Consider the following 9,802-nt stretch of genomic DNA (forward strand, 5'->3'; position numbering starts at 1 on the left):
GTGCTTCAGCCTCCAGCAACCACAAAGGTGGACGTTGGAATGAATCTGTCTCTGGGTCCTTTCTGAGTCTGTGTCTGGCCCTTCAGAGTCTCTCTCCAAGCCCTTCTGAGTCTGATTCTGGCTCTGACTCTGGTTGAGTTTGTCACAGCTTTATATGCTCTATTTTGAATATAATCCAATCATTATATCAATAGAAACTATTATTTGTTGTAAGATTAAATCAACATACTGAACTTAGAGAACTATTAATCACCATGCTAAACTAGATAACTATTGTCTGATCAATTCCACTGAATTAGCACCTTGTAAGAATGCTTGTTTTAAGTATATATATATATATATATATATATATATATATATATATATGTATATATATATGTACACACACACATATAATAACATATAACTCATTAAAAGATAGATTTGACAAACTGTAAAAAGTAAGCAACTCCCAGAAAAACAAAATTTGTAAAACAGAAAAAGAAAAACTTCTTAAAAAACAAAATTTGTGAAATGGAAAAAGAAAATAACTCCCTAAAAAACAGAATTTGTGAAATGGAAAAAAAAATTCCATAGAACAAAACAACCCATTCAAAAATTCAATTAAATAGTCCCTTTAGATAGATTAGATAGATATTAAATAGTCCCATTTCAGAAAAAGAAATAGAACAAGCTATTAATCAATTCCCTAAGAAAAAATCCCCAGGACCAGATGGATTTACATGTGAATTCTACCAAACATTTAAAGAACTATTAACTCTAATGCTATATAAACTATTTGAAAAAATAGGAAATGAAGGAGTCCTACTAAATTCCTTTTATGACACAGATATGGTACCAATACCTAAACCGAGTAGGTTGAAAACAGAGAAAGAAAATTATAGAACAATCTCCCTAATGAACATCTATACAAAAATCTTAAATAAAATATTTGCAAAACTCTTATATAAATAAAATATTAAAATAAAATAAAATAAAAGATTACAGAAATCATCCCCAGCATAATTTGCCATGACCAAGTAGGATTTATATCAGGAATGCAAGGCTGCCTCAATGTTAGGAAAACTGTAAACATAATTGACTATATCAATAACCAAATTAACAAAAACCATATGATCATTTCAGTAGATGCAGAAAAAGCATTTGATAAAATCCAACACCCATTCCTATTAAAAACACTAGAGATTATAGGAATAAATGGACTTTTCCTTAAAATAGTAGCATCTATTTAAAACCATCAGAAAGCATCAGATGTAATGGTGATAAACTTGAACCATTTCCAATAAAATCAGGAGTGAAACAGTTGCCCACTATCACCCTAAACTATTCAATATTGTTTTAGAAATGCTAGCTTTGGCAATAAGAGATGAAAAAGAGATTAAATGAATTAGAATATGTAATGAGGAAGCCAAATTATCACTCTAGAAATAATCCACACCTTTAACAAAGTTGCAGGATACAAAATAAATGCACATATATCATCAGCATTTTTATATATCACTAACAAACTTCAATAGCAAGAGATACAAAGAGAAATTCCATTTAAAGTAACTGCCAATAGTATAAAATATTTGGGAATCTATCTGCCAAGGGAAAGTCAGGAATTATATGAGCAAAACTATAAAACACTTTCCACACAAATAAAGTCAGATCTAAATAATTGGAAAAATATTAAGTGTTCTTGGATAGGTTGAGCAAATATAAGATAACAACACTGCCTAAAGTAATCTATTTCTTTAGTGCTATACCAATCAGATTCCCAAAAAACTATTTTAATGACCTAGAAAAAATAACAACAAAATTCATCTGGAAGAACAAAACGTCAAGAATTTCAAGGGAACTAATGAAAAAAAAAAATCAAATGAAGGTAGCCTAGCTGTATCTGATCTAAAACTATATTATAAAGCAGCAGTCACCAAAATCATTTGGTATTGGCTAAGAAATAAACTAGTTGATCAGTGGAATAGGTTAGATTCATAGGACAAAACAGTCAATAACTATAAAAATCTAGTTTTTGACAAACCCAAAGACCCCAACTTTGGGGATAAGAATTCACTATTTGACAAAAACTGCTGGGAAAATTGGAAATTAGTATGGTAGAAACTAGGCATTGACCCACACTTAATATTGTACACCAAGATAAGATCAAAATGGGTTCATGATCTAGGCATAAGGAATGATATTATAAATTAGAAGAACATAGGATAGTTTACCTCTCAGATCTGTGGAGAAGGAAGGAATTTGTGACCAAAGAAGAACCATTTTGATTATATCAAGTTACAAAACTTTTGTCCAAACAAAACTAATTCAGACAAGATTTATAAGGGAAGTAATAAACTGGGAAAACATCTTTATAGTTAAAGGTTCTGCTAAAGGTCTCATTTCCAATATATATAGAGAATTGATGCAAATTTATAAGAAATCAAGCCATTCTCCAATTGATAAATGGTCAAAAGATATGAACAGACAATTTTCAGATGATGAAATGAAATAGAAACAATTTCTACCCATATGAAAAAGTGTTATTGTTGATCAGGGAAATGCAAATTAAGACAACTCTGAGATACTACTACATACCTCTCAGATTGGCCAAGATGTCAGGAAAAGATAGTTACGAATGTTGTAGGGGATGTGGGGAAACTGGGACACTGATGCATTGTTGGTGGAGTTGTGAACAGATCCACCCATTCTGGAGAGCAATTTGGAACTATACTCAAAAAGTTGTCAAACTGTGCATACCCTTTGATCCATCAGTGTTACTACTGGCCTTATATCCCAAAGAGATATTAAAGAAGGGAAAGGGACCTGTATGTGCAAAAATGTTTGTGGCAGCCCTTTTTGTAGTGGCTAGAAACTGGAAATTGAATGGATGCCCATCAATTGGAGAATGACTGGGTAAATTTGGTATAGGAATGTTATGGAATATTGTTGTTCTGTAAGAAATGACCAGCAGGATGAATACAGAGAGGCTTGGAGAGACTTACATGAACTGATGCTAAGTGAAATTAGCAGAACCAGGAGATCATTATATACTTCAATAACAATACTTTATGAGGATTAATTCTGATGGAAGTGGCTATCTTCAACAATGAGAATCCAATTGATGAGTATTGAACAGAACTAGCTACACCCAGCAAAAGAACACTGGGAAATGAGTGTGGACTACAACATAGCATTTCCACTCTTTCTGTTATTGTTTGCTTGAATTTTTGTTTTTTCTCCCCAGGTTATTTTTAGCTTCTTTCTAAATACAATTTTTTTTGTGTGTGTGTAGCAAGATAACTGTATAAATATGTATACATATATTGTATTTAACATATACTTTAACATATTTAACATGTATGGATCTACCTGCTATCTAGAGGAGGGGGTAGAGGGAAGGAGGGGAAAAATTGGAACAGAAGCTTTTTCAAGGGTCAATGTTGAAAACTTACCCATTCATATGTTTTGTCAATAAAAACCTATAATAAAAAAAAGAAAACCCTAAATGAAATCATAAAGAGTTGAACATGACTGAATAACTACTCAACAACACTGAAAAGGAATTTACTATTTATAGATATCTCTGTAGAGAATAAGTCAAGGAAGACTTCAGGAAACAAGGAACAAAAGACAAGAATTTTGAAAAGTAGACATGAAAGGGGGGGGGGGAACAAAACAGCCCAGTCTCAGAGATCTTTTTACAACAAGGACATAAAGATGATAGGTAGAATATCAAGTATAGGGAAGATCTAGTATTCTAGTATGGTTAGATTTGGTGTATGTGCTGGGAAACATTATGTCCCATTGAAAATGTAAACTAGAGTCAGATTATAGAAGCTTTACATGGCAGACTAACAACTTTGGATTTTATTCAAAAGACAATGAGCAATCACAGAAGGATTTTTTAGAAAAGAAATGAAATATTATTTTGGCAGCTGTATAGAGGATGGATTGGAGATGGCAGAGAAAAGCAGGAATACTACTCAGAATGCTATTAGCAAAGTCTATGTAATGAAGATCTAATCTGGAGTAGTAAAAGTAAGAGCAGAGAAAGCTAAGTCATGCAGATTTGTTTAGATGCAAGAAATATGGTGAGGGTAAAATTATGTCTATAGAACTCAGTTTTCTCATTTATAAAATAGAGATGAAACTGGTCCATCCTAAAGCTGCTGTGGAAATAAGATTATTTCCATTGGCGTGTTTTAAAAAACCTAAGCAATAGACATATGTAAGCATTTACATTGTTAAATGTAAATTATAATTTTTCCTATAAAAATTGGAATTCACTTAATAAAAATGTAGTATTAATTCCTGATCCTTAGATGAAAAGATTAAAATTGTTTACATTAACTCTTATTTTGCTGAAGCTAAACATTTCTGATTACTTCACTGATCAATGCACACATGACAGATACAAACATGGAAATGCACACATACACACACAAGTACATCTCGACATTGGCTCTAGCAGGTTCACATTGATTCAAGTGTCCTATTCAGAAAGCAGTGAAACTTTAGAATTGTTGTAATCAGATATGGATTCCTTATAATTCATGAGAACTGCTACTAGAATTTATCCATAAATATTCTTTTGTAAAAGCTAATCTGACAATTAAGTGGTAAAATGGAAATGAAGTTATTGAACTAAATTTGAGAAAAGAAAAGACTAGACAGCTCATTATCTCCAGGGATCCAGAACTGAATGCTCTAAACAAATCCCTCAAAGAATCATGTCAAAAGCATATCCCATTAATATAAATTGACTCACAAATACTGACTTGTGCATTTACTACATATTTGTGTTAACTAATCACTTTCCATCTTATTGTAGTTGTTGTTTGTTGTTCTGCTATTTTAGTCATGTGTTCATCTTCATGACCCAACTTTATTTTCTTGGCAAAGATTATTGAAGTGGTTTGCTATTTCTTTCTCCAGCTCATTTTATAAATGAGGAAACTGACACAAATAGGATTAAGTGACTTGGCTGGGATCACAAAGCTAGTGTCCCAGGCTGGATTTGAATGCAGATCTTCCTGACTCAAGGTCTGGCATTCTATCCACTGCACCAGCTGAGTGCTCCATTCTTTCCATTTTCCACACCCTCAACTCCAGCTCAGAATAAATTCTGTCACATATACTTCAGAAACCAAGTTTAACCAAATCTACCACCAGTTATCAGTGTCAGAAAATACTGAAACTCTTTTCTAGCCTAGAGAATAATTAATCACTGATACAAACTAGTTGTTCAAGTTCAGCATCCTGGATACCTAAGGTTTTGTAAGGTTTTGTCCAATTAAGGGAATTATTTCTCTCTCCTCTTTAGTATAATCAACTTAGAATATTCCTTCCTATTCCCTTGCAAAAGGAAATGCAGATCTCTCTGACTAGAGTGCCCTTATCTTTGGGTTTAAATTAATATGATGTGCAATATTTAGAAGGGTCATCTTCTACTTCAGGCAGCTTTCAGTTGCCTTTGAGTTATCTGACTGAGAATATGGAGCAATTTCTACCGGGCTAAGGACTGATAACCTTTATTATTTTGTTAAGTATGTAAAACAGTTGTATTCATTCTACATCGAATGCTTTAAAATTATCTCAATATATTTTTGTCTGGTGATTTCTATTAATACACATTATTATATGTTGACTGATGTGATAGAAGGGTATATGCTAAATTTCCTGGGAACTCTGAAAAAAATATTTTTTTAAAAAGGTCCATTTTATAACTTGGATTGTAAAGTCTCTGGTACAGTAGATACTGTAATAGCTTCTGAATTGTTCTGGTCAATAATAGGGAACTATTATATAATAGGGAACTTTCATAATAGGGAACATTGGAGTAATGGAGCTATATTTAATTAGCTTTTACTTTTAAACTCTAATATATTTAGCAACTCCCAGCAAAAGTCTGCTGGTTGTCTCAATTGGTTATAATGCCAGCTATTGAGATCAAAATGTTGATTTCACTGTTTTCCATTGTCAAAATGCATACCTCTAACCTCAATAAAGAATCCTCCAAAATGAATCTTTTGTCACAAGGAGGACCTAGTCAGAAATGGGATAGTATAAAATCATCACTGCTGATGGAAGTATGGTGGGGCAAGGTGGGGAGCAAATTCAAAATAATCTTTCCATTAATGCATCAGTATTGTCAGTCATTTTTTTTAAAGCAAATATTCTTCTCAACCTTCCTTCAGACACCCTCTATTCAAGTAAAAACAATGATCTCATTTAGGATGGGATGGTTAAACTATTGGTCTCTTTTTTTCTATGCTTTTTATTTTCAGGAAGAAAAATATTAACTTTTTGCTCTTATTAATATTTTAATATGAAACATACAGCAAATATCTTTAAAGCTTCTATCATTTTACAGAAAATTTTCAAAAGCTCTAAGCAATTATGAACTTCAGTAATTTCTGATTTTACCAATATTCACTACATAGTAGAGTAGAAACATTCAAATAAGTTAAATTATATTAAATTTTATATTACTATATGTTTACTTAATTAGACACCTGTTCTTTAGAAAATAAAAAAAGGTCTATCAGATTGGCTAACATTACAGAAAAGGAAAATGACAAATGCTGAAGAGGAGATGGAAATGGCACTTTAATGCATTCTGGAGAATAATTTGAAATTATGCCCAAAGTGCTATAAAACTCTGCACATTCTTTGAACTGGCAGTATGTCTATTAGGTCTATATCCTGAAGATATCAAAAAAATAGAAATGAACCTTTTACACGCAAAAAAAAAATTATAGCATTCCTTTTTGTGATGGCAAAGAATTGGAAATTGAAGAAATGCCCATCGATTGAGAAATGGTTAAACAAGTTGGACTATGTGATTGTGATGGAATACTATTGTGCAAAAGAAGTGAAGAGCAAAATAGCTCCAGAAAAACCCAAGAAGACTAATATGAACTGATGTAAAGTGAAGTGAGTAGAACCAGGAGAATATTGTATGCAGTAATAGCAATATTATTATGATGATAAACTGTGGAAAGACTTAGCTATTTCAATATTTGCCCTTCCAGCAAATAGTGTGGATTACCAAGGAACAAGAAAGTTTCCAAGTAGCAAGTCTTTTAATTTCATGGCTGTAATCTCTGTGTTCAGTGACCTTAAAACACAAGAATATTAAATTTGATTCTGCTTCCAATTATTCTCCCTCTATTTTCCAGGAAGTAGTGGGACCAGCTGCTAAGCTCTTGTGAAAGTTTTTTTTGTTTGTTTCTTTTTTTTGTTTTATGTTAAACATTAAGCCATCTTTTATGCTTTCCTCTTTCAGAATTCTCATTAAGAGGTTTCTTAATTTTTTTCCCCACTTTTTGCTATCAGACTGGTATCATCTGCACAGTTGAGACTATTGATATTTCTCCCAGCAACCTTAAATACAGCTTTTGACTTGTCCGATTTGGTATTTCATGTGATATACTTTGCATAAATAAATAAGGTACCAAGGTGCAGCCTTCTTACATTCCTTTTCCAATCTTAAAACTAATCAGTTGTTCCATGTTTGGTTCTAACTTCTTGGCCCTCAGATTATTTAGGAGACAAGTAAGATTACCTGGTACTCTCAGCTCATTAAAGACTTGCCATACCAAAGTATGATTCACAGAATCCAAGGCTTTAGTGTAGTCAATGAAGCAAAACTAGATTTTTGTTCTGTTTTGTTTTGTTTTCCTGGAACTTCCTTGCTTTCTTCATCACTCAGCAAATGTTGGCAATTTGGTCTTTAGTTCCTCTACCTCTTCAAAAACCAGTCTGGTTTATATATTGTCAAAGCCTTGCTTGCTGAATTTTAAGAACAACCTTGTTGGTATGTGAAATGAGGGCAAATGTTCAGTAATTTGGACATCCTTTGGCCCTTCTTTAGGATTAGGTAAACTGATCAATCCAATGATCACATTTGAATTTTTGAAATTTGCTGGTGTATTGAGTGTAGTTCAATACACTGTAATAGCAGTATCTTAAGTTTTTTGAAATTTCATCACCTTCATTAGCCTTATTCTTAGCATTGTTTTCTAAGACCCAGTTGACTACATTTTCCAGCATGTTTGGCTCTAGATCAGTAACCACAACATTGTGGTTAACCTTATGGTAAAACTTTCCTGTATAGTTCCGTGTATTCTTGCCATCTCTTCTTAATCTCTTTTATTTCTATTAAATTCCATTTTTAAAAATCATGCCCACTTTTACGTGAGATATTCCATTGATATCTTTAATTTGAAATGTTCCATTGATATATTTAATTTTCTTTAAAAAAAATCTCTTGTCTTTTCCATTCTATCATTTTCTTCTATTTCTTTGTATTGCTCATTTAAGAAAAAACTTCTTATTTCTCCTTGCTATTCTATGGGAGTCTAATGTGTATGGGAAGAAAGGGGGATTATGCCTTTAAATGTTATTTGTATTTTATCCTAGTAACAACAAGGAATGTTTGAATATTTCTGAACCTTTTAAATAATTCTGAATATTTCAGGGAGATGACATGATCAGATCTATTTTTGAAAAATATCAATTGGGTAGCTGTGTGTAAAATGCATTTAGGTAGTAGTAAGATTTGGATTTCTGTTTAAGGTAGAGAAAGGACAACATTTTCATCCCTTCCAAAAATGCTTTTTGATTTTTTTGTGACAAAATATTTGTGAACTTTTATCTTTAAAAACTTAAACCTTACCCAAGTCTTTTTCGTGAGAAATGGTAAGTCCTATTTCTTGGGACTGATATCCAATTGTGGTGATGGTTTGGGATTTTAGATTTAGTTAGAAGGCAACTTCAAGATGATTTAATTCAACCACCTCATTTTATAGATTAGAAACTAAAGTCCAAGAATGCTGGGATTTACCCAGAGGTCACATAGGTGTTAAGAACCTCTTACTCCAAATGCAGCCCATTATACCAGACTACTTTTCAACCTTTGAAGGATCTGTTTCTGAGGCTACCAGCAACTTTCACAATCCTGTTTTACTTCTACTCCATATTACTTCTTAGCATTGTAAAAGAGCAAAACAGATAATAAATATTCAAGAACATGGAAGGGATGGGAAGGGATATAAACTCTATTATTCTCCTTTTCTATCTCTCTAACGCACAATCCTGGGACTTAACAACAAAGCTCACAGAGCAGTTTGAGTAGTGACTGAGAAAGACATACACTACAATAGTCTATATAAGTTGACCACATTCTCTTTGCCTATTTCCTCCAAATCCTTTCTTTCTGAACAGAGTAAGCCCCCTAAACTCTATCATTGAATTGAGTCATTGGTTCATTACAGACTTGAAAAGAAAGTTGCCTTCAACAGGAATGATTCACCTTTTAATTCTACAGCACCTAACATTTTTGGAAGATCTCCCATATAAACTGTACTTTAATCCAACCTTGTAACACAGGATAATTTTCAAGTCTGAAATGATGTAAACATACACTCAGAGCAGAAGTAGACACTCAGAGACATAAATAAAGGCTAGAAGAAGTAAGATGTATTTTGTTGAGACTAAATCTTGTATCTTTGAAGTCAGCTATCAAGCCAGGAATAGTTTTACTATTAAGACCATGTGTGGCTTGAAACATTTGAACAAAACAGATCTTCAATAAATGTGGCCAAACTGCCAACAATATGTGGATTTGGATTTTTCTCACTGCAGCAGGAAATCATATTAATTCAGGCCAGGGTGGTATACACAGTGGCATATCTCAGTCTTTATGACCCATGGCCTAGAGCTGAAGGGGAAGGAGCAGACTTCAGCAGAAGGCTGCTGCCATCCAACTAAAGGGGAAGAGAACTTCTATTTTCTTTTCTTTGCCTTTATTTCTCTT

The sequence above is a fragment of the Sarcophilus harrisii genome, chromosome 3, assembly GCF_902635505.1.
Source record: "Sarcophilus harrisii chromosome 3, mSarHar1.11, whole genome shotgun sequence".
In the NCBI taxonomy this organism is placed as follows: domain Eukaryota; kingdom Metazoa; phylum Chordata; class Mammalia; order Dasyuromorphia; family Dasyuridae; genus Sarcophilus; species Sarcophilus harrisii.